Here is a 27,798-nt window from a genome sequence, read left to right on the forward strand (position 1 = left end):
CTGAAAGTGAAATCACCAACTATCTCTTTAGCTCTCTTTGACCTGTGTAGGACTGACTTTAATGCTGTGACACCTTGTTAAATATGAAGTTATAGCTATCTTCTTCTTCCGGATGCTCCCTTTATGGGTTGCCATAGCACAACATCTGCCTCCATCTCACTCTGTCCCTAGCATCTTTATGTCACACCGACCCTCTACACATCCTCCTTCATTGCATCCATGAACCATCTCTGTGGTTTTTCTTTTTCTTTTTTCCAATATATCTACTATCTCTCCTCTGTACATGTCCGAACCATCTCAGCCTTGCCTCTCTAACTTTGCCTCCAAACTGCTAAACCTGAGCTGTCCCTCTGACACATTCATTTCTAATCCTGCCCATTCAGGTCACTCCCAGTGAAAATCTTCAACTTTGCCACCTCCAGCTCAGCCTATCATTTTGTCAGTGCTACTGTCTCCAAACCATATATCATACCAGGTGTAGTTATTTAGTCTAGACTAGTTATTCTATTTAAAATAAGAATCTTGAATTATAATTTGTGATTTTAGAATTTTTTTTTTTTTTTGGTAAACTGCAAGACCCTCCCTGTCTAATAGATATTTAGACCCAGGCTCAAACAACTCTGATGACTTTAGTCCCTATAATTCATGTATAACAGTGAAGTTGCTAAGCCCTGTGATGGACTGGCAACCTGTCCAGGGTGTACCCTGCCTCTTCTACTATAACAGCTGGGATAGGCTCCAGCCCCCCCGTGACCCTGTAAAGGATAAGCAGAAGAAAATGGATAGATAGTGGAGTTGCTAAATATGCAAAATATGCCAGATTATGGTTGGTATATACATCAATACTTTGTATGTTGCAGTTGTCTTTAGTGTGATTTTATTCTCTTCTGTTAATTCTTTTATTAAATTCATTAGTGCTAATTAATGATCACATCTTTTAAGGTATCACTAGTCTACTTAGTGGGACTGTTGGACTATCTCACTGTTGGGACACCACCTTATCTGTTGGCAGTTACATTCTATAATTATATTTTTGATGGACTCCTTTTGTTTGACCCATACTTTTCTCTCTGACCCACTGTGGAGTAATTGGCTGTGCTACTGATAACCTCTTTCAAGTTCATGTCATTCTGCCCTGACATTCTTTATACCATCATATCCTGTAACCAAAGAGAAATATAACCTAAGGTAATTGGGATTTTTTTTCCCCTTCCCTCCTGAACGACTAACCCCACTCCTCAGAAACAAGAAACATCGCTGTGACAAGAACCAACTAACAGCTGACCCATAACAGGATCTAACAGAATTATTAAAACCAGGATAATTCTAATTAATTTGACAGCAAAAAAGCCAGTCCTTCCTTTAGCTTCAGAGGGCCAAAAGGGGAAACATTTACTAATTTATGAAGCGGAAAGAAACATGTGAGAAAGCATTCATCCTCAAGCAGTCACTAAAAAAATCTGAGATGTCTCCCAGTGTCATCCTCTCTTCATTTGTTATCATTAAGAATTTCATTCTGAGCTTCATATGTGACAAGGCTGTAAGACGCTTTTGTGCAAGTGCAAGGCATTCCTTTCTTGAGGTTCTTCCTTCACAAAAAGGTACATGGAGAATACTTTTTGCAGTATTCTCCCTAGCTACACAGACTGGAAACACTTTCAGTCTAGTCACTAACAAACGAAACAGCCACATACTAAATCGAAATCTAGGGATGGCATTAATCCTGACAGTAAATTCAAATCACCCAATGCTGCTGGGGCTGATAGCTGACTCACTGCATCTCAGCCTCTGGATGCTCTTTCCTATCCATAGAATCACATGAAGTACTATGGCTGGCTGCCTGCGGTTTGCTATCTGATTATGCATTTTATTTAAAGCTGTTCTTTCCAAGTACCAATCAGGCTTCCCATCGGGTTGCCTGTCTGTTTGCCTTTGAAGAATTAACCTCAAATGTCAATGTCAGCCACAAGCGAGCTCCTAGATCTGTATCATAAAATGGCTGTGGTTGAATTCACTTATTAGGTACTACTGGAACTCATAGTTTCTTAATTATACACTATCTTATGATCAGTGTTTAAAACAGAGCATATCATCTAATCCTTGACATTTACTGGAGTGATCAAACCAAGCAACATGTAAAGAGGGAACAATATTTGGGAGAAACAAAGAGAACATAGTACAAAAAAAGTCCTATTTTCACTATTTAATGACCAAATAATGTCCAAAGGAATAGTGGAATGTATTCAGAGTGCAGGTGTCATTCAAAAATCCTGTTAAATGAAAGCAGTGACTGATTTAATAAATTGTAAAAGTTGTAGTATGTGAATTCCTTTTATGAAACCGTTGATTGTGACAGACAAATTCCTATCAAGAGCATTCAGAGCAAGGCTTCAATTCACTCTCTAAAAAGCGGTTGTAAAAGAAAGCACACCGTTAAAGAACACAAGTCATTAAACATTAAGTAAAAAACTGATATAATAAATTGTTTCAGATTTATGATTTCTCTTTATCCTTTTTCATCAATTATCAACTTTTCATCAGGTTATTAAATAATATCAAGTGGTAAGATTTTCAAAGCTGTCAACAATTTAGTAAAATGGAAAATTTTAAAGGCATGTAAGTTTTAACTGTAAATGGACAGACGATGACGTGCAGGATACCAGAAGTTACACAAAAAAATGTGCATTTTGGTAGCTTAAGAAACACCAGTGTGGCACTTGTGTTTAGATTGTTTTATATCAGATGTTTGTGACCAGTACTGAACATTAAAACACACTGACACACATTCAGTTCATGTTACTACTTAGCATAAACTGAACATGTGACCTCATTTGAACTGTATTTCACTTGACCACAAGAAACAGGAAAACAATAGGTAAGTCAAGAGTTAAACCTGAAACAATCTGGAACGAGGCTGTCCACTTACTATTAATGCCATTGTATGGAAATTGGCTGTAATTAACCTAGAAAGCACTCAGGTCTCAGTGAATAGAAGTGCATGGAGTTAAATAGCAGAAATAGCTACACCTGCTTACAGACAAAATTTTAAATCATTTTTTCAAATGAAGTGCAGTATAAAAATATGTTAGGAATAAAATCTTAACATTTTCTTATGGCATAGCATACTTTTTCCATAAAATACTAGTATTCTGCTAACGTAAGCTGATTGTACTCACTCCCATGATGGCACCCATTTCCAAACATTAACTGTAAGAGAAGTTAGAGCACAGTGAAATCAGAACAGAAACTTATGTGAGTATACAAAGCAGCTGGTTACGGTGGTCCCCTGTGAGTGATGCAAAGCGGCTGCTTTGCAGAAAATTCTCTGCTACCCTTGCTTGATGTGCAAAATCAAAAAGGCAAATGCTGCAGAGATTTCTGGTGCTGTAATGTCCCTAACACTTACCCCCAAAAAACTATTTTACTACAACTGAAACCCTGTAAAAAATAAAATAAAATAAAAATAAATAAATTACATTTTTATTAGGGGTGGGACTCGATTAAAAAAATTAATCGAATTAATTAGGAGCTTTGTAATTAATTCATCGAAATTAATCGCATTTTAATCACTTTTAAATTTAACATGAGAAATGTTAATTAAAGTTTGGTTGATGAATGAATCAATATACATAAGCTTAAATTTCAAAATTTAGTTTATTTTCCCACCAGTCTACTACACAGACCAACGAAGGGTGGAAGTGCTCCTGTGATAAGCAAACTCCTGAAATTAAAGTTAAGCATCATAACTGGACAGTTTTATTCAACATCAATGTCTCACTTAATATAGTTGGAATTAGCTCGGCTGTATTCCTTGATGTTGAAATGTGTTATGCTTGTTTTAACAGCTTATTTTAAATTAAAGACTTAAAATTAAACCACAAAAAGGAGAAAATTTTCGTTCTCCGTTTAACCAGCTGCTTTTACACAGCTGTGCTTCGCACTCACGGTTGCTAGGCGACATGAGCTACGCTGAGGTGAGGGCTGATATGAAGGCTAGACGCTCACTTCCGGACTTTGCGGTCTTCGTGGGCTGCGAAGGACCCGGTGGGGGTCTTTCGAAGGAGGCGGCCCCTGAATTTTTGACATTGTGCGTCGATATAATCTGTATGCCTGGAACTCATGCACTGAGAAACGTTCCACGGTGCAAAGTGCGATTAAAATGCCTTAAAATTTTTAATTCGTTATTTTCCCCGTAATTAATTAATCGAAATTAACGCGTTAAAGTCCCACCCCTAATTTATATATATATATATATATATATATATATATATATATATATATATATATATATATATATATATATATATATATATGTATATAAAGAAAATTGTCAGAAAAAAATTATCCATTGAACATTACATTTTTGGGTTGGTGGTACCTGTAGTCTACACATCCCTGTTTTTTTACCTGTTGGGGTATAAAAATTAATCCCCTCCCTCTGATTTTTAGGACTGCATCTTAAAACAGTCTACACCACACACAACAACAAACTAGCTTCCAACTTTTCACTAAGCCATTAAGCCCCACTGTTTCAGAGCAAAAACTACAATTAACTAAATGAAAGAGAAATGAATTCAAAGCATCAGATTTTACAGGAGACTCACAAAATCTCAACTCTACCACGTGCATAATTATTTACATCAGAATTTCCCACAAAGGTGAGATTTGCAGCTCCTTATTTTAATGTGTTCAACTGCACTTCTGCACCAGGGCTGCTGTCTGTGTCATCCTGCAGTTAGGAACTCTTGCTATGAAGGACTCGCTGAAGAAATGTGATGTTCACGATTTGTTGGTTTTTCACCTGACAGGCCGATACAGAGGAGCAGTCTCACTCCTCTGTGAAAAGATTAATCCTAACCTGACCGTCATTCACTGCATCATCCACAAGTTACATGATGCTGTAAAAACACATTACAGAATTGGGTCATAAATTTATTTTTACATATTTATTGACTCTCACACGCCACTGTTGATCTCAGTAAACGAACAGTTGTTTCACTCTCTTTATGGAGATTTGCAGATGTGGGTAAAAGAAGGGTGACACACTGGAGATGATCCTCCACAGAATGTTCTGTGTATGTAGAAGTCTGATGTGTAGAAATCTATTGTAGCAGGTTATTTATTACCGTTTACATGGACAAATTTTTGTGCTGTTGAAATTTGAGATTATTTCACATTAAATACTGTAGTTAAAATGACATGGCTGTGGAAGTGGAAGAGAGGATTTAATTCTGGCACATTAAGCTTTTTGTATTAAGTTTAACTTCACAAATCACACCCTGCATATAGCCTTATTTATTTTGTGAGTACCACTTTTAAGCGTACATAGAGTGGGAGCAGTACCGAATTTAGGAATTATCTGGTGAAGCTGAGGTCATTGTTAGGTTACAGACTGTACATCTTGCTGATTAATATGGTATGGATGGTTTGGTATGGTTGGTGCCCAGATGGCTCAGTGGTGGAGCAGGCAGCCACATGCATATGTGAGGGTTCGAGTCCTGGCCTGTCGCCAATTTGCCCATGTATCTTTCCCGTTTCCTACATCCCTCCACTGCCGATAAAAGCTGCTCTGGCCATAAATTCCAAAAAAAAAAATCAGCTGGTATGGTTGATAGTATAAAAATACAACCCAGCTGCAGTTTGCATAATTAAATTTGATGTTAAGTTGATCAGGCTTCAATATAGAGGGTCTTCTTATCACTGAGTGGTGATACTGTCTCTTAGCAGATTGTCTCACAATGTATGAGAGTTTGCTGTATGTTTGACATCTGTGACTGAGTTGAAGCTTTTTAAAAAACAACTAAGACTTCAGTCAAGCGATAAGCATCCAAATGATTTAAATCACCAGATGAAAATTAGACACTGCAAGCTAAGAGACCTCTGTGTTTAACTGATAGTGGTTTTGATAAAGCTTATGGTTAAACATGGAAACATTGCTCGATTATTCTGGTCTGTAGTCATTATTTGCATTACACACCCATACCTGAGACTAACGGCTGTTTTTCATGGAAGACATATCACAGGGGAAAGTATATGTGTAAATAAGAAAATTCAATTTAGCTGCTTCATTTTCAGTGTTCTGATACCAACCTCTTTCATGGCAGACCCAGGAGAGCACATGTAGAAATTTTAATAACGCTTCCATTAAGCGTCCCAATAAGCCATGACAGTGAATCAACATGCTCACTACTATTACCCTGGAATGACAAGGCATATACCATTTTTAGCTTTATCAATATGCTTTTGCTTTACTAGCTGAAATGTCTGCTGTGAGGAAAAAGAATTGTTCATGCAGGCACTGTGGCTTACTGAGGCTTAATGAAATAATAATAAAGTTACCATTAAATGTGACAAGTGAGAATTATGCTTAAATATTTAATCTTAAAAGATGAATAGGCTACTTTTTGCCTGGATTTGTGTGTGATTTTTATATGTATGCCAATTTTTGTGTTTTTTTGATGCGCCTTGGAATTAGTGTCAAGTGTTATACTTTATAAGCAGGATTAGTTTTTTTTAGTTGTTGTTTTTTTAATTTCACATAAATATTTAATCAGTCTGTTTTGAATGCATAAATTAATAACTGTGTCTGCACAAATAGCAATCACAGAGAATGTGTGAGCTAAGGTTGTGGCTGAAGAGTTTCAAAGATGTCATCAAAACATCAACATAGATTGCTTTATTTTATTTAAGCTTAGTTAATTTATTTCATGGGATTCATTCTAAAAGGTGTAATGAAACAGTGCTGGGAAGAGACAGTGAGTAATTGCAGGCTTGGCAGTGTTATCCATTATAGCGTAGAGTACCAGGAGGAGGGTAAGCTCACCCAGAAATGCAGTTCCTATTTACATTTAGACAAGCCTTTCTCTGATGCCAACCCTGCTCTCCCTTCCTCATGACAGGGTTAACAGTCTTTTAATCTGCTGCTGATGGGCAGGGTCACATGATTGATAAAGCCATGGTTCGGGACAGTGTACAAGGTGGCAGTGGTGTGTGTAAAAGCAATGGAGGTTTAATGTATAATTTAGGTTTTCCCAGAGGCTCTCATTGTTTTCACAGGCACATTGAAAGCAACTTGCAGAATCTGCCATGCTGATAAGTGCAATCCATCATTATAAGTAACTAGTTTTACATTTTTCCAGCTACGATTTATAAGCTCATCCATAACCATTGCAAATGCAATAACGTCAAATTTAAAATCATTCATGCAGCAACATGTTTTTTTTTTTTGGTTTTTTTTCTTTCTCCAATTTGTCTTAAGTTTTGTTATGACTCTTCACTACCAGCCGAAGAGCATCAAAGTCTGTCATCAACTCCATCACTGTAATGGAATCCAATCTGTTGTAATTTAACACACATCTGACTGAAAAACGTGGCAATATTTTCTATATTAACATTTTTAAAACTCTTAATTATATTTGTAAAGTCAAAGCGATTAGTTAAACTAAAAGTCACTTCCATGCTAGCCCTCAAAGGCCATGAAAAGCAGTATTAGATGTCTTTTGAGTTCATCAGACCATGAAAGTGTGTTATGAACCACAAAGGCATATTTCAACATTTTTAAGTTCAAGTATATAAGATTAGTTTTCAAAATTATAAAGGAATAAGCACTATTCTTTCTGAAATTCAGGAACTGAACCACAGCCATAAGTTGAATGGAAAGTATGCTGACAACACCTTTTAAAGCTACATTAGAGGGTTGTACCTCATACAATATTTTGTTGAATGACCTTATCCTAGGAAGCTGTGTGTCAAGGTATAATCCTCTAAGCATGCAAAGCAACTTGGACTCACTGTTGGGGATCTACTGATGATTATGGGACCAGATGTCAGTGAGATGGGAAGTTGAAGGTAAATAAAAGAGATAGTTGGTCCAGCCCCCTCACCAATAACTGCAGATTGTCCATGAATCCCAGTGTAGTCTGTAAAATTACACAATGTCACAGCAGAAATGAGTGTTAGTGGGGATCCTCAGTGTTCCATCAATGTAGCTCTCACTACACCCTATCAAAACACCTCTTCTTAATGTCATCACACTTATTAGTATTATTTAACTAGGAAGTCCCTTGAGATTAAAATCTATTTTTCAAGAGCCAGAGATACAAATTTCTTTCTGGTTGTGTCAAGAATGGCAACCAATGGAAAACTCTGCCAAATCAAACATGTAGAGCTACCCACTCTGGCAGCCCATTATGAAAAGGGAGCAGCCAAAAGTAACTTTTTCAAGACCTGGCCAAGAAGACATACCAACAAAATTACAAATTAAAACAAGTGGTACCGGGTACAACAAACCCTGCCCCGAGCATACGTTTTGGCTGATTTGAACATTGTCTGTCTCACAAACATGTCACTCTCCAAACATTGAATCACTGAGATAGCACATAGGTCCTACAGTCTATGCCCATGATTTTCCAAAGTTTAAAAAGTTGACCTAAAATAACTTTATTTTTTATGAATGTAAATAGAGTTTCCCATGTTAAATTCAAGTAGCCTACAATTCCGGAATTGGGGTTGGATCAGTTTCACTTTTAACCCAAATTTAAGCATACTGTCAGTCACCAGTGCTACCCCTCAGCCTTCTGGCAGAAGAATCTTTAGGTGGCACAAATCCCCTGGAAGCACAAGATCTAGAACACATAATCACCAGGTTTCAGTAGATTTGAATGGGGTGCATATGAGCCTTACTGACTTGCAAATGGCTAAGTAAGAATCAGGAATTAGAAATGCTAAAATCATAATTAATATAAACCACACAGAATACTGTCACTTTCTCTGATTGGCATTATCATGATAAAAACTAAGTTGTCCAAGATGTTTAGTAGATGCATCTATGGTATAAATTTGACCATGCTAGGTCACATCGTTTTTGAATTATTGTATTCACAAGATTTTCAGAAACTTGAAATTTGACCTTGATCTGGAGGTCAAGGCCACTGAGATTTGAACTCATCTGAGCTCTTTCATATATGCATCTATGATATGCATTTGAACATCCTACCTCACATTCCTCCCGAGTTATTACGTTCACAAGACTTTCAGAAAAACTTGATCTCTGACCTTAACCCAAGTATGGAAAAAATTTAATCAGGTGATCTAGGGGTCACTGGCCAATTGGACTGTGAGCATTTTCCTTTAATTTGGAGGCTTTGCCCTAACCCTTCTGTCTGGGTTAGTAAATATATATTCCAGCAAAAATATGTTTTCAATATTGACAGTACTATTTAAGTCAAAGAAATTTAAGCATGCTGTAAGAGATTGATATTTGTGATTATGTGTAACATTTCTACAAATACTTTTTGATAACCACATCCTAAAGTATGTACTTTCTCAAATTAGTAAACTAATTTGAGAAAGTACATACTGCACTCCTATGAATGAATGAACTCATATGAATGTATGAGCATGTCCAAACTTTTGATTGGTACTGTACATGTGTGTGGAATATTAGTAAATAATGCACCCATACTAAATAATCTGCTAATATCAATGCATTATGTATAAAATTACTATAATCACAAGGCAGCCATACATAATGCAACTATGTTTACATTCGAGCAATATTGCTGAGCAGTAGTTATGGCTTTAATATTGCTCAATGATGAGCCATATCCTGTACATTTATGGCCAATTGTCATAATTGACCAACATGACAGACAATGCTCAGCCAATCAGAAGCTGGCATCACAGGCTAATCAATAAGGCTACAGCATAGAATTGATGTTACTACTGTATAAATAGATTGGCTCTTTAACTTAGAATACTTAACAGGGTACTAAACACGCAAGAGGGGTGTTGTGTGTTGGGTGAGTGTGTCCAGACTTTTGACTGGTACTTTATAAATATCATGTTGCACATCTTTGAAGAATACATATGCCAAATTTCATGGCTCGACTCCTTGTGGTTTTGGAGTCTATAGATTGTAAAGGTAAAACTTCACGAACAGACTCCTGGACGGATGAACGGATGGACAGACAGACTGTATGACAACAGTAGCCTCCCACTGTATATTGGACAGGAGGATAAAAACATTTATGAATGTAGTCTTCACAAGTAGGTAGGTCCTATTTTGATAATAAAAACCCAGTCTAGACTTTGGCTCTTTCACTAAGTGCTCAACAACTTTAAACCACACAACGATGCCTGCAGTTGGTGAAAGGTGGTTTGAGGTTTCTCAACAGCCTGACTCAGAGTAGAACCAACTGAGTAAAGTATGGTGTCATCTACATCAAGGTGCAATTCCACTGCAGTCATATTCTTCTCAGTGTTATTAATAAAAGTAGAATATTAAGCATGGCCTAAAAGTGAACATTGGGAGACTCCTTTGAAAATCTTCAACTTGACTTGTGTCAATCTGTATAAAAGGTAGTGAATAACCCAAACCAACCTCACTGAGTCTGTCTGACAGCAGGATGTGGTTAACAGAATCAAATGTCTTGGATAGATCAACAAACACTGCACAGGGGCGCCCGGGTGGCTTAGTGGTGAAGCCAGGGACCACATACATATGCCGCGTTGCGGTGCGGGTGGCGCAGGTTCGAGTCGCCAATTTGCCCACGTGTCTTTCCCGCATTTCCTGTCTCCCTCCACTGATGATAAAAGCTGCTGTGGCCCAAAAAAAAAAAAAAAAAACTGCACAAGGCTACTTCCTGTCCAAAGCAATAAGAAAACATCACGAATGTTATGGCAATATGAAACAATCTAAAGCCAGACTGTGTATCACTTAAGATATAATTGTCAGCCTAGTATTGTTTCAATTAAGTTTATTTATGATTCTAGAATCTTGGCAGGAGCAGAAAGTTTGGATAATAATTGTTTAAATCTGAAGGGCTCCCACCCTTTAATAAGGCTGCTTTCCAGATTTTAGGCATGATATTAGGCTAGAAAATGTAACTAACTGGCTCAGCAATAAAGTTGGCTGCAAGATAGGGATTCAAATTGTCAGGTCCAGATGATTTTTTTGGCTCAATAAATTTCTAACCTTTACAGATCACTGTTGTACAAATAGGTCTGAAGATAAATGGCTCCATTGATAAGGCAGTGTAAGATGGAAAAGACACAGAATTCAAATTAGAATGAAACTCTACTACATTGGCATTAAAAACAGAACTAACTGATAAAAAAAAAAAAATGTTCATTAAGATGCCCCACAGTATCAGCTTTACCCTTAATTTCAACTGAATATAATATGTCCAGTCACAGGGAGGCCACATTCCAGTGTAGTCCTAGTGCCAGTCCCAAGCCCAGATAAATGAGGAGGGATGCATCAGGAAGGGCATCCAGTATGAAATCTTTGCCAAATCAAACATGCAAATCTTTGTAATTAATTTATGTTCAGGGACAACTGAAGTGGAATTGGAATGTGACATTTGATTCCAGAATTTAGAAAAGTTATTGAGGTTTTCTGAGATAGATCTTAAGTAGTACTGTGATTTGGATTTGTAGTCATCCAGGAATATTCATTTACAAGAAAAGGGTTTAGCTGTAAAGTATGGTTCCATTGTGTCATTGTATCTAATTTCTGGCCTGGCCAAAAAAAATCTTGAAAATAGAAATTATGAAAACAGTTCAGTGGTCTAAATCTACAATTTAAAACCACATGGTTCTCTCCATGTGTTTTCAGCAGTTCCATACATGCATTTTCTTCTGCTTAGAAAATGGATGGCGCTTATCCCAGCTGTCATAGGGTGAAAGGTGGGTTACACCCTGGACAGTTTGCCAGTTCATCAGAGGGCTGACAGAGAGAGATGGACAACTCACCAATCTACAATTGCCAATTAGCCTAAGGAGTACATCTTTTGAGTTTTGCTTCAGGTACTCCGGCTACCTCCCACCGTCGAAAGACATGCATGTTAGGTTGATAGGTGATTCTAATTTGCCCATAGGCGTGAATGTGAGTGTGAATGGTTGCCTGTCTCTCTGTGTTAGCACTGTGATAGACCAACCCTAAATTTGATATGCTTTTACAGGGACTTCAAAGAAAAAAAAATCTCTTCAACCTGAGAAGTAGGCAGCTTATAATACTTACAAAAGTTTACAAAGGCTTAGAAATTACTTTTTCTGACTCCAAGGTACTACAAAATTAGTGCCAGCTTCCTTCTCTTGTATCTTTTATAAGTCATATTGCCCCTGTCCTTAGTCTTTTCTATGGCATGATTATCTTGGGGGCTTTTTCTAAGTCATCTATGCTCTACTGCAAGCAGTTAAAGCACTGATCTTTTCCACCACTCCTCTAGACAGCTTGAATTTTCCCACAATACTCCTCCTATATTGCCCAGAAGAACTGAAATCCCTTCATCTATTAAAATATTTTCTGTTCAGTGGTCTTCCAAATTATGCTTCCTCTGTCATTTAGAATGACGAATGCAGTACATGTTTATCCAAAAGGTACTGGATTTTTTACATCCTGCTCTAGAGCATGGAGTGTATTGAGAACTTCATGACTAGTATACGTTACCACATGTACTTTGGTCCACTTTGGTCTCATAGATCAGAAAAGGGGTTTAAGATGTTATAATCTATATGCTTATAGGAACAATAAATCAAATTTCTGTGATGTGATTTTTTTTTTTCCTTTGGTAGTTATAAAGAAATGGACTGAAAATCTTTCACCCACTGCAGCTCTACAGAGTTCTACTGTGTCTCTCAGCTTATTATTTTGGTTTTACTGAATCTTCACTGCCTACTTTACCATCAGTGCATTAATTTTTCTATCTGCAAAAAGTAGTTGCATTAAACTACTGAATCGTTAAAAACCACCTGTCTTGCATTAACCAGCAGACATACATAGTTAGTGAATAGCTGGTGAGCATTTAATGGTTAAAGGGCCATGAAGAGTTAGAAGAGAGCTCAAAAGCAGAGCTAAATAGACTGAGCATCATTTTAGAGGATTTTTTTTTTACTGTACTAAATTTTTATAAAAGTCTATAAATTTTCATTGCTTTATATATCCATGCTATGGTTTGTGGTTTGCAGGCAATGATATCTGAATGCTCAAAATCTAAATTTGCTAGGCATTATTTATTGGTTCTAACTCACCCAAATCTTTATCAAATAAACAGTCACAATAACAGTATTTACAATTTCAGCGATACATGTAGCATGCATTATGGAAATTCAGAATCAGATGTCATTTTTAAGGAAAGACAGATGCTGGAAAAATTGTGGGAAAGGGTGAACCAAGTCATGCACCATGTGAAAAGTATAAGTACAGGAAAATATAGGAAAGCTAACTATCTTTGAGAAGGAGAGGTCTGATAGATGCTTTCAAATTTCTTTTTCACCCTTTTTATGATGGTATGCACTTACACAAGCTCCTGTATATAGTATACATAACTTCTGCAAACTTTGCGATATTTTCCCTTGATAAATGCTGTCACAAATGAAGCATTTGCAAGATTGAGATCTTGCAAAAAGTAACTGTTGAACAGCTGGGTGCTGTGTTTAAGTACAGCGTCAGTGAGCTGCAATTTGTAAAACACAGACATCTATTCCCAGAGTGAGAACAATTACAAATGTGTTTACAGGGGAAGTACTGTAGCCATTCCAATTAATCCAATGTACCAGAAAATAACTTCTATTAAATAACTGCTCTGTTTTACTTGCATGGGTGCCTCTGGGTCTAAATTCCCCTCCTTTTGTTCAGTGGAGGATTGTTCTTCCTCTTGGAAACATAGAAGCCATAGTGAGGAATGAGGTACAAGAGTAACAGTGAGACAATTAACGTGTCTAAAGGAACTGTGTGTAAAACAAAACAAACAAAAAAACGGTGACAACAACAAAAAAAGAATCATATTTCCAACTCCATGGAATCTTACTATTACTACTATTGTTGTTATATTCATCCTACTTATTCATCCAAATAATAGAAGATTTTAAATAAGCTCCAGAAAGAAAATCTGCATTGCAACCAGAAGAATATAGGACACATATACACATAAATACCTATGAAAAATGAGCAAAAAAAGAAATTAACTAAATCATATTCTAAAGGTTAAGGGATTATATCTATCTTTCCATTTTCTTATCCTGTTAGGGTTTGGGAGGGGTTGGAGTTTGGACAGGTTGCCAGTCCATTCTCGGGCACTGACACGCACATTTACAGCGAATTTAGAATTACAAATTAACCATGATGTCTTTGGACTGTGAGACAAACCGGGAGCATTTGGAGAAAATGTATGCAGTCACAGGGGATACATCCAAATTCCCCACAGAAAGGCCACAGCAGACCAGCAAGTTTGAACCCAGAACCTTCTTTTTGCAGTGAGTTGATAGTTCCAGCTTCTGCAATATTACGGATAGCAGTATACTGATCCTATCATATTCATTTTTTAGTTTACTTTTTTAAAAAAGTTTTTATTATGATTATTACTATTAGTTTTGCACATCACAGTGAGTGCTTGGCAGCACAGTAGTTAGCACTGTTGCCTCAAAACAAAAAGGTCCTATTTTTTAAATCGACCTTGGCCTGGGCCTTTCTGTGTTGAGTTTGCATGGTCTCCCCATGTTTGCTTGGGTTTTCTCCAGGTACTCCAGTTTCCTTCCATAGTCTAAAGACATACACTTAATGGGGTAAGGTGATTCAAAATTGCCCATAGGTGTGAATGGTTGTCTGTCTCTCTGTGTTAGCCTTGCGACAGGCTGGCGACCTGTACAGGGTATACTCTGCCTCTCGCCCTATGACAGCTGGGATAGGCACCAGGATAAGCGGAAGAGGATGGATGGATGGACAATGATATATAATCTAAAAAAAAAGTGTTATGCATTAGCATAGCACACTGTAAAATTGTACCACCATCATCTTCAAAAACCATTAGCTCACTTCCCAAGGCTCTCCATTCTGTGTAAGGTTTATCTCAGTCCCTCAATGCACTCTTAGAAAAAATACTGTTTAATCAATGTTCCAAAAGAACTTTGGTCATATCAGCAGATCCACCTCACCCTCATCTCCCTTGACAGTTTCTAGGTGACTGTTTGTCCCATTATTTCATTTCTGATACCTCTTCCCATGTCAGTTTGTTCGACAGCAACATTCACAATTTCACCCTTGTTATGACCCTGCAATAGCTTGGGAATTTATGTGGGCAGAGGGAGATTGACAAGTGAAGGAGGAAAAAATCTGAGGTCATGAGATGAGATAACATGACAAAAGGTTAGCTAGAAGCAAGCATCCTGTAAACACACACTCGGGGATAACATCATTTCTTATATAATGTCTTAAATTCACATGGAAAGTAGCTGATGGAAATAGATATGACAGGTCACTGCACAGTTACTCAAGATGGACAGAAGAATCACTAGCTTAATATTTTTAGAGCGTGTTCATTTCCATGGGCCAGCTGAGATGTACTGTGCACACCAGCACAGTCACACATAGATTTGCTCTTCCATGCAAAACTATTACCATGCAGCTCCCTTTAATGATGCAACATTAAAATAGGATAAAAATGTAGTTCTCATCTCCCTTAAAGCCCTCATATGACAGATGGTTTATAAACATTGTTTGTGTCATCCTTCTTTTTGTTCCCCTGGCAACATTTACCATTAGCATCTACAGATCACAATGAGCTTCATCCACAGCAATAGTCTAAAGCAAAGGCAAGGCAGCACAAGGTTAGAACTGGGGGATGTGAAAAATGTGATTCTGGAAATACTTGTTTTTAAATTGTGGAGACTTAAATTTTGGAAATGCCTTGCTTGTGCTTCTTCACCCTGCCAAGGCAATTTCCTGAGGAAAAGAGTGGTAGTAAATATAGTTAATGTGCTGAGGCGGCAGTGTTACACCAACATGCCATTAAACAAGACATGAGATACTGGCATGATTCTTCACACAATTGGGACATGAAATCCTGAATCGTAAAACTAGGCTTGGATAGGATTAACCACAGGAGGACCACCCAGGGGTATGCCCAAAAATTAAGTGCATCAAGTATGAGAAATAAAAAAGAGACACGTCCCTGCATCATTTCAAATGTTTAAGTGTTCATAGCATCTGAACATTACCAAATGTTCAGATATTATGAATATAATAGGGACAGACAAGTGAGCGTTGCTTTCTGAGGATGGGGAGCAGCTACTTTTTGAGATTTCAATTGCTTTTTGGCTAATTAAGGTAATTTAAAGTGTCTTGTTTTGCTACATGCTGGAGTATATTCAATTGTTCCCAATGAAAATTTGGCTTTTGGGAGTGTTTTTTGTCAGGAAGACTTGCTCAGTGCAGCTTTAAGCATGCCATTTGGTGGAGAGGGAGATGCCTGATTATTAAGAACTCAACATGTTATGCGTTAAACATGATGTAATGGGAGACAAAACACTGCTGTAACATTAACATCACCTGTTTAAAAATAGAAAATATTATAGACTCCCTTTATGTCACAAAAAGTGTTCTGACACAGGTTTTCTGTTTTTGCTGTGTATTGGGTGTGTTTGTTTTGCAACAATGTTTATGTAATTTACAAATGATGTCCACATGATTGGCAGCACCCAAGGTTTCCCAGCTGAACATCACACTGACATGAGATAATCAAGCTGATCAGTGTGCACTTTCATACACTGCCATACAAAACATTAAAAAGTTCAAGAGCAAGAAGGATAAGCTTTTTCTCTGGCACCTTTCTGTAAACAGCAAACCTGAGTCACCTGTATTCATGAGTAATATATAAAAAAAAGACCTATCGTGATGCACAGAGACATCATAGACCATTTGGAAACCAGATGAAGTTTGTCAGATAAAGAGAAAACACCATAAGTTATGTCAAATTTGATTTACATACACACTACACCAGCTATAAATAAAGCAACTCAGCCATGAACTCTATCTATCAATATCTCTGATGCTGTTCTGTAGAATCTTCCATAACTGCCTTGGGACCACCACAGTCAATTTAGATGGCGGCAGGGATCAGGGACCACAAGAATAGCATTATGAGCTGAGAATGACATCTTTCCAACACATTTGTTTATTCGACTAGCCTCTCTGGTGAGGGAAAAGGGTGAACTGCTGAAGACTGGGGTTTCCAGCTGCAAACCTTCTCCAGTCTGAGGCCCCGTTTATACAACTATGTTTCCAGTGGAAACTGTATTGTGTTGCCGTTGTTGTTTCCAAAGTGACGCGTTTACACAGAGACGTTTCAGAAACAATCTCCATTTACACAGAAATTCAAAATGCTGAAAACGTGGCAGTTCCTGGTTCCAGGTCACAAGTTGGTAGTGTGGATATAAGAGCCACAACCATAGTGCACACGAGCGAGTGCCCTCGTTTCCAAAAAAGCAGCATTTATAGTCCGTTTACACTGAAACAGAGGCTGGAGCGTTTCAGAAACGCTCCACTCTGGAACCCATTTCCAAAAAGTATAGTTTTCACTTCGTTCTCATGTAAACGGGAGGCTGAAACGCATCAAAACTTAGCCATTTTCATTTTGAAACAGTGCCGCGTAAACGGGGCCTAATTTAGCCTTAATGTTCCCCGTCACTCAATTAGCAAGCCATCTCAGCTAGTTAATTAACATTAGCAAGCTAATGCTAATTAGCTAATGATAACCACCCCCCCACCCCCCGACACACTGGGCTGAATTTTTTTTTCTGGCTAGAACCCTGCAATATAACTGAAAGACTGAAGAAAATGTCAAATTTCAAGAAAAAGTTGGGCCATGTCCACGTTTACCACTGTGCAGCATCCCCTCTTTTTTTAACAATAGTCCATAAATGTCTGGGAACTGAGGAAGCCAGCTGCTGAACTTTTGACAGAGTAATGTTGTCCCATTCTTCTTTGATATCAGATTCTAGCTGGTTAACAGTCCTGGGTCTTCTTTGTCATATGATGCTCTGCATGTTTTCAATTGGTGAAAGGTCTGAAGTGCAGGCATGCTGGTTCAGCACCCAGACTGTTCTACTATGAAGCCATCCTGCTGTGATAGATGCAGTACACAGTTTAGCATCGTCTTGCTGATACTTTCCTGAAAAGATATCAGCTGGGAGCATATGTTGCTCTAAAACCCTGTATATACCTTTCAGCATTGTTGGTGCCTTTCAAAACGTGCAAGCTGCCAATTCAACCCCATGCCATCAGAGATGCAGGCTTTTGAACTGAATGCTGTCCTCCTTGGTCCAGAGGATAAAGACTCCATGGTTATCAAAAAGAAATTTTGATTCGCCTGACCACAGAACAGTTTTCCACATTGCCTCAGTCCATTTTTAATGAACTTTGACTCAGAAAATCTGGATCATGTTCACAAATGGCTTCTCCTTTGCATAACGCAGCAAATTGTGTTCACAGACAAATGAGTTCTTGAAGTGTTCGTGTGCCCATGCAGTGATTTCCAAGACAGAATTATACCTGTTCTTACGGCAGTGCTGCTTGAGGGCCCAAAGATCTTGGGTCATTCAATATTGATTTTTGACCTTGTCCCTTGCACAAAGATTTCTCACATTTTAGGAGACTTTTGGCAATATGATTCACTGTAGATAATGAAATATTTGCAGAAAAATATTTCAAAATATTTGCAGAAAAGTATTTCAAAAATATTTTTCTTAAAATGGTACATTTTCTCATCTTACATTTGATATTTTCTATTTTCTATTGTTAATAAAATATGGGTTTATGAGATTTGCAAATCATTTATTTTTAAATTTTCACAGTGTCCCAGCTTTTTTGGAATTGGGATTGTATAAATGTGTGAGAAATTTCTATAACATTCTGCTCCAAATCTGCAACTGAACTGCTTTTCCACGGATGCAAGAACATGGCTGAAGTTCAGGACTGTGGTGGTGGACATATCTTCATTACTGTAGCAGAGATGTCGTTTGTGTAATCTATTACTTTTTGTGTCATTGTATTAGCTTACTGTGTCTATAACATCCAGTTGTATGGCAAATGACAGATTTTTTCCACTCTCTGGACTGAGCAAATCTCCCTGAACTGTACTTTTTGTGTGCATATTACAATAACTTGAATGAAAACAAATCTGAAACTTTATTCTAGGCAAAATCTTTAGCTTTTTTTTTTTTCCATTCTACGATTTATTCTTTGAACGATTCTATAGTTATATACATGAGGTTTTTATAAAAAAAATAGAACAAGGTAGTTAGTTTTACATTTATTATTTCAACAGCCTTCATATGATCTTCATTAATATGGGAGTCCTGTATAAAAGAAGTTTACACACACTGGGCATCATCTGACAAAATTCAGAAGCCTGAGACATGCCTTTTATGTATTTCAATATCAATATTAATTGAAGCCACAATAGCTATTCAGTAAAAGCCTTAAAAAAATTTGATTCTCATCTTTATTTATTTACAGTTTCCACAACGTCTCAATTTTTTTCAGAATTTTTCAGAACTGGTTTGTATATCATATCCTATTAACATGACATTAACCTTACAAACTGTCATTTTTGAGACAAGACCTAAACGACCCTGTTCCCTGTGACTGTCCTCAGTTAACTATTTGGGCAAGCTGCACACTGCATGACCACTTTGGCCAAATAAATGATGCTTCTATGCCACAACATCAGCATATCTAACCAGTGCCAAAGACATTCAATTGAAATCAACAGATAAAATGTATCCAAAGCAGCTTTGGAGTTGGAGAGCAATAAAACTGATGTTTGACCACTGTTGGCCGGTAAAAGAATTTCATTAAGAAGAACTGCTGTCTCAGTGCTATTGTCTTTTATAAATCTGGACCGAAATCCATCAAATAGCCTGTTGCTGTTTGTCTAATTATATGACTGCTCAACAACTATTTTTTTTAACAAGACTGTGGCCAAGAGGGGAAGTTTGGATATTGGAATAAACTTATTTAAAAATGATGGATGAAGTGGCTTTTTGAGAAGTCATCAAACTGTAAATAAAATGTCCAGATACTTTAATAGATGTGCTATGTGTGAAGAATTGATAATGAGGATAATAGATGGACAAACTGAATGAAAAATCTTTTTGAAGACATGAGCTAGAACACCATCCAGTGAACAGGAAAAGATTAATTAATTTTAGCAATTACTGGTTAGATTACTAATTTAAATGCTTTCATGGAACATAATAATATTGAAGGGATGTCTGTAACTGTGTTTATAAGAGCAGAGAAATACTTTAAATAAGCAGTCCCTTTTTTGTGCTTTCCACTTTTAACTATTCTACTTTTCTTTTTTCTACTTTTCTTCTTTGAACAGATGCCCTCATTAAGCCAGGGATTAGATGCCATTTTGGGATTTTTAGGTCCATGGGAAGCAATATTTTCTAAAATATTTCTAATAGAAGAATTTTCATTAGTTCAAACATTGCTGATGTACAGTATATTGGGTTTATATTGAATCGAGGACCAGAGGCTCATTCTGCATACATGGATTAAAGCTTTAGCTAGATTAAACTGTGAACAATTCGGCAATATCCTGGACATTTCAGTTCTTCAAAGAAACAGATCCTCTAAGTCAAACCTGGGAGCTGGTTTGATCAGTGTAGACAAGACGATATGATGACTTAAGTGTTGTCCAGCCTTGGATGAGACTTTCTTATGGGAGGAACCAGTTGCATGTGGTGAATTGATAAGAATTGATAAGAGTATTTCAGGTAGAAAGAAAATTGCATGATTGTCATGCATCTGTCTGTAGCATGCCCTGACTCTTTTCTTTCCAAGAGATGTCAGGAGCAAATCATTTAGATGTGTACAGTACTGTGCAGCAGTCTTTAGCCTCCCCTCATTCTTTGTATTTTTTCAAATATGTCCACGTGTGTACAAACATACATGGAAATACAGTATATAAGGTGAAAAAAGAGCTTGTACAATTCTAAAGAACTTGAAAGTCAGTATTTGATATTGCTACATTTATTCTTCAATACAACCTGAATTCTTAGCCAAGCTTTCTTGAAACTTCTTTAGGCAGTCATCAGGAATAGTTCTCCAGGCTTTTTGAAGGACATTCAACACTCTTCACTGGATGTTTGCTGGCTTTTGTTCCATTCTCTGTCAAGATTTTCCCACACTGCTTCAGTACTACTGAAATTTGGGCTCTAGGGAGGCCAATCTATGATTGATAGTGTCCCCATCGTGTGGTTATGTTTTTGTATCTAAGAATGCTTTTACTGCATTGTCGTACTGAAAAATGAAACCATTCCCATTCAGACATTTTTTCAGATGGCATTGCATGGTGGATCAAAATCTGACAGTACTTTTCTGCATTCATAATTCCATCAATTTTTATAAGCTACACAACACCACTGGCTAAAATGCAGCCCCAAACTACTGACAGAGGCTTCACCATATTTTACAGATGGCTGTGGACACTCACTGTTGGAACTCTCTCCTGACCTCCTCACATGTACTGATGACAATTTGAACTTAAGGGGTTCATCACCCCATAAAACCTAGTGCCACTGATTTTTTTATTTATTTGTTTATTTTTTGTATAGTTCTGTGCAATTTGACACACCTCAGCCTGTTCTATTTCCCTTTGCTTGAGTTATTTGCCTTTTTTATGCTTAAATGACTCATGGTGGTCTTGAGGTCATTACTCAAGAAAAGCAATGTATTACACATTACTTGTTATTTTTCTTAAGCGTGATGTAGTACGTTACTTAATTACTGTGTAATTAATTAATATACTGTGTAATTAAGTAGAATATTTCTTTTCCATCACTCCTGACTTGAAATGCACTATCACATTGTTAACAACATAAACCACAGCCTACAGTCTCACACAGCAGCACAAATCCCCATCCTAATAAGGATGCATGCAATCTTTCTTTTAGTGTTCACACAAAGCCAAAAACACAAAGCAAAATTGAAAACCAGCCCACAGAGACTTCAAAGCGATCTACTGTAGAAACATGAACAAAATAGAAATGGAGGCTACAATGCTACAAGTATCACAGCTCATCGCAGCTTTTGTTACCTGTTGAAGATCAGCTTTAACGTCACTCTGGGTTCTTCACCAGCTATGTTAGCATGTTGTCTGTGCAGATGCTTGCAAAGAGCTGAAGTTGTGTTAGCAGTATAATGCTTTTGTTTCTATCCACTTTATACTTAAGCACTGTGCTCTTCATTCAGTAAAAATAAAACAGTATCTCTGCTCCACAAAAGTTGTCCTCCTCCCTGCACGTAAAATGAAATCAGCTGATGGTAGCATGTGGGCAGGAAGAAAGAGACGTGTTTGAGGTTTTTTTCCTTTCTGATGTGAAGATAACTGAAAATACATTATTATTTTTTAAACCTTTATTTTACCAGGTAAAATGTTTGAGAACCAGTTCTCATTTACACAAATGACCAGTAGAAATAGGTCCACACAGTTCATTAGAGTATAGTACACTAACTTGTCACTGTAACGCATTACTTTGGCACATGTTACACTCAACACTGCTCATAGGACAGCGTTGAGAGGCTTAACAAACAAAAAGCCTTCCTCCCTTGGTCCAGTTCCTGTACCACTGGTCAGGTACAGGAAATAGACTAAAAATGAGTGAAAAGACCTTCAGAAAACCTGGAGAACTATTGCTGAAGACCCCATTTAAAAAAATTACAAGAAGGTCTGGCTCCTTGAAATCAGAATATAAATAAAAGAGGTGGCTCAAGATTTTTACACAGTGCTCTAATGTACTAGCACCTTATGAAAAACAAGAAATTTCCTGTCACTAGCACCAAAAATGTAAAATAAAGAAATGACACCACAAGATCTGTGAGGTGACAGGTGGGAATACTGAATGAGCTAACTTTACCTGACAAGAATTCACCTCTGCCACATCCTGAGGAATAGCTTTCTTCTTTCACACCCTCTGAAAGCAGCTAATTCATATTTTCAGTGCATATACAGTAATAGGTTAGTAATTTCTCCCCAGTTCTATCCTCTTAAAGACAGAAAACATTAATTGCTTTAAATATGTCAAATACAAGAATCCTACCTAGCCATTTGACAGGTATTTGTGTATTTGGCTGTTTTAATTCTGATGTCCTTGTTGTGCTGCTACTTGGTTTCAATATTAAGGAATCAGTTATAAGACTGTATAAATAATATCATCATGATTGCAGTGAACACAAAAAGGGTGCAAGAGTTAACCTGAAAGGGACACACATTTGTATGGCTTTCTGCCTTTGAGAATTTATTCTCCTACACCATCTTATTCAGTTTATATAGGCCCTCACTTTGATTTTTAGGACCAACTATAATACTGTACTGGGCTATGTTTTTTGTGAGTGTGATGATATAGCATTTTGATTCTCTTTCCCATTTTAATTATGATTGCCTTGCTGTAGTCAAAAAGTGCATTATGTTTCAGGAGTGTGTGCAGAGGATTGTCTATGTTTTTACTTTGCCACCACTTCTGTTTATTTTTTTCTTACCACTTTAGTGATTTCATATTTACTTAAAAATCATCTGAGGACAATTATTCCTAGCCCTCAAATTGAAGCTCTTGTTCCAGTAAAACAAGAACCCTCCCAATCGTCATTGCTCCAATCACAGAGTTGCTGATCACCGTTTCCGGTAATTATGTGATTTACCAATTCAGTGATCATAAGAGCACGATCATCGTGACTGATGACTCAAGCTTGGCTAATCTAATTCTCTTGTGGCTTTAAAGAACTAATTAAACAGGATTAGGTGATGTTTGATCACACGGTTGACATTAGATCTTTTAAGTGACATACAGAGAATGAGGCCACAAATGTCAGAAGTTCCAGGTCTTGAAAAATGCCTCGCCTTTAATTAGTTTCCTGGATTTCAAATGTTCTTGATTTCTTTCATTTCTGTATAAAGTAATTAGCCTTTTATAGAACAATTTATTGTAATTGCATAAGTATAAACAAACATTATAAGTATATAAACTTGAACGAAATCTCTGCCCGAGTCTGTCACTTCCTTCGGCTTTTAAATGTTCTACACATTTTTAGTCTTTTTTTTTTAAGTTGTTAATAAAATTAACTAAACTATACTGAAAACTAAAACTAGAACTGAAATTAAAATGAAGGCGTGTGAAAAAAACAAGAAACGAAAAATGATTGTGTTCTTACAAATCTAACTGAAATCAAATAAAAACACACATGATCACAACCTTTACTGAGACTTCAGCTAACTTAAAAATTACTGTTTATTTTGCAATATCTAGGTTCTTGTGTTTAGTCTGACAATTATGCTCCATATAGTTGTAATTAAGTTAAAGCAGAAATGAGAAGTAGAAAGCAGACACTAACTAGAAGCTAACTGAAACTAAACTGGAATAAAAACTCAAAATTAATTTGAAATATAAGTAAATTAGAGAAAACCCAAATCTTTCATATTTCTGGTGTGTGGGGCATTTAGGCATCTGGAAGACTGCAGTATTTTTGGAGGATCTGAAATCTCAGCAGCCTAGAAAAAGAGTCGTGGGATGACGAGCATTGATCAGCAAAGCTGGAAAGCACTTTTGAGGTTACTGAGGTTATTTTGTGCTGGTGTCTGGTGAAATATTACTGAAGAGATCATTAAATGAACACTGTGGTACAGTTAAAGTCCAGTTTATTTCAACCTGGCATATTTCCCTTTAATGTGGCTATTGCACCTCTGTGGGTCATGCTGAATTTGCACTCACCTACTGTCATCTAAAGATTTCGTGAAACAAGGGCATTCACACAAAATGGTACACAACCATCTTACTTTAACGTTTGTCATTTTTGGTATTTCTTACAAAGTCTGACTAAAAGTAAACACAGAAAATAACTGCCTGAACACAACCACTTTGTCCTCTGCATTAGGAATCAGGGGCAACTTAGGTGACCTAATCACCTGTTTGTTTATGCAGCCTATTGTTATTCCTGCTAAAAAAAATCTCACAGAAAAACACAATATGTTCTGTGGCATTGGTGCTATTATGGCAACAATGAGAAGGGTCTCTCTCTCCTGTCTCATTACATATGGACTGCTACTTAAGGACCCCCTTGGCATTGTCATGATGCTGTGGGAATGACTGTGGGTTTCGACATTTTTAGGCTGAATTCTTTTTTAGCGTTCATCGTTTTGTTTATTGAGCTTTATGTTTTCTTGAGCATTTTGGAGTCTTTCATTGATGCTATAAGTTAGTCTTCATGTCAGAGTTTAAACTTTGTTCATTCATGTCTCTCCATTGGGTTATGGTACTCACTTCCTATTTTGTTTTGAAAGTTATCACTTGTCTCTAGTGCCTTGTGTCTAGTTTTACTTTCCCTCTTCTCTCATTCTTTTTATCTTCACCTGCATGTCCTTACTGAACTGTTTCCACAAATTGACTTTTTAATCAGAGTATAGCCTCAAGTCAATTAAACCTCTTATATGGTCAGTTAGGTAGCAGAGACGGTTGTTAATCAGTTTCAGCTGCTTTGGTGTTAATGAAATTAACATCAGGTGCACTAGAGGGGCAACAATGAGACAACCCCCAAACCAGGAATGCATTTACAGGTACAGGCCACTGACATTTTCCCCTTTTCTGACTGTTTTTTCACTAGTTTTGCATTTGGCAAGAGCCGGTATTACTACTGGTGGTATGAGGCAATATCTGGACCCTACAGAAGTTGCACAGGTAATCCAGTTCCTCCAGGATGGCACATCAATTCACGCCATTGCCAGATGTTTGCTGTGTCTCCCTGCACAGTCTCAATAACATGGAGGAGATTCCAGGAGACATGCACTTACTCTAGGAGAGCTGGACAGGGCTGTAGAAGGTCCTTGACCCAGCAGCAGGACCGGTATCTGCTCCATTGTGTAAGGAGGAACAGGATGAGTATTGCCAGAGCCCTATAAAAAAAACATACAGCAGGGCACTGGTGTGAATGCCATAGACCACCACCACTGGTTCACCCAGAGCACATGTGACAGATGTAAAAAGGTCTGGATTACATTTGGATTACAGGGGTTACATTCCAGAGACCCCCGCGATAGGTGAAAATCCACGAAGTAGTGGTGTTATATTTATTTTATTATTTATACATATTTTAAGGCTTTATAAACCCTTAGCCTCTACAGGCTGGGCAACAGCACCCTCACTGCCATTAGGTATCAAAATGAAATCCTTGGGCCAATTGTCAGACCGTATGCTGGTGCAGTAGGTCCTGGATTCCTCCTGTGCAAGAAGATGCTTGACCTCATGTGGGTCCTCTTATTGCAATTGCTGACAGGCATCTTTAACCCAAACCATTCTTTTCCTAAACAACCCAATTGCATTTCGTGTCTCAACCTAAGAATTCTTGGTGCCTCAACTTAACCAGCAAGTGAAAGCAAAAGTAAAAAGCAGGTGCAAATGAACTAATCATCCAGTGAAAGCAAAGTGATAAAAAAAAAAGCTCTCAAAACACAAAGCTAACAAATAAGACACAAACTGCATTCTCCTGGCTGAAAAATGTGTGATTACTCCACCACAAATGCTCTAACCTCCAAATGTTTACTGAGTTGTTCATTAAAAAGGGAATGTTATCTCTCTGCGTCCAATTTTGCATCAAGGCATGGACACCAAAGGAGCTTGTCCCTATCTCTGAAAAGCCTACCTTATCTGACAGCAATGCACCGGGATGAGAGACTGTAGTTTTAACTTGTGTCAGGGTGTCGTGCTCAAAATGCAGCAGTTAATTATAACTGCTGAGTTGGAGAGTCCAAAGTTAGAATGACAAAGAAACACAATAGGCATATTTAAATGCATCACGTTGAAATAAACTAGAATTATCCTTTCATGTTTGTCCTTGTGCTGCTGTCACAATTTTTTAAGACGTCAGTAGAATTATAAATCAGTCCTGGATCTTGGAAATGGTTTCAAATAAGACTGTACAGGGAGAAGGCTAACCTAACCCTAGCTGTGCTCACTATCGGCTGTGGTCAAATGAGTTCTCTGTAGCTAGGACCCATGCAGCTCAATGACAGGAGACAGATGGCATTTGACATAGGTCACCCATGCAGCACAAGCCTGAATTCTCTCTGGCGCTTACAGCTCTCAACTTGTCCATCCTTTCATTATTCATAAACAACTCACTGGAAAGAGTGCAATTGCACAAATTACAGCCTAGTGAAGCTTAGAGATGATGCAATTTCAGTTCTGAGACATTGTATTAATGGCTCATCAAACTAAGGAAATGCAAGCTGGCATATGCATAATGTAGATTCAGTAAGTCCATTAAACTATTGTCATTTCACTCTGTTTCATCATAAAAGCCACAATTTGGTTTCCAACAGTTTCTCCCTGATACAAGAAACCAAATGCAATTTTAAATGTTTTCTGTGACAGAGCTATGCGAGATGTTGAAAGACTTGAGGTGACATGAGTGAAATGAGGCATTTCACCTGTACTTCATTAAAATGTGGAAAGCTGGAGAATTTGTGCAGAACATTTTTTTAATATCTTCTAGTAACAATGACCCTGCCCACGCTGACCACAAACTGAAAACTCATGTTCAAGGTTTTCTCAAGTATATTAGTGTGAGAAGAATTTGCAGATTCTCTGCAGTACCACTCTGTTTTAAACTAACCTTTAGCTCTGAAAGATTGCTACTTTGTGATGTCTGCACCCATTTTCTCATGAGTTTTAGAGCATTTCTTTACAAAGTGGATTGCTTGGTTAACATTAGCTGACCAAGGGCAGTAGCTCTCAGACAGGCGAGTAAAAGCACCTCTCAATAAATAAGCAATCTTCAGTTACTAGTCTTTTCAAATGGTGTGGAAACAATGAGTCAATTCTCATTTTTGCTGTAACCTTACAGCAGCTCCCAGCATTAGGAGGCATCTGCAGTTGTGCGAAGTAAGCGTTTCAGCACTAACTTTGATCATGTTTTTACAATAAAGGGAAATGAAAACAGCTGAATCTGGATCTGATAATAGC

Source organism: Archocentrus centrarchus, chromosome 21 (genome assembly GCF_007364275.1).
Source record: "Archocentrus centrarchus isolate MPI-CPG fArcCen1 chromosome 21, fArcCen1, whole genome shotgun sequence".
NCBI classification, from domain to species: Eukaryota; Metazoa; Chordata; class Actinopteri; order Cichliformes; family Cichlidae; genus Archocentrus; species Archocentrus centrarchus.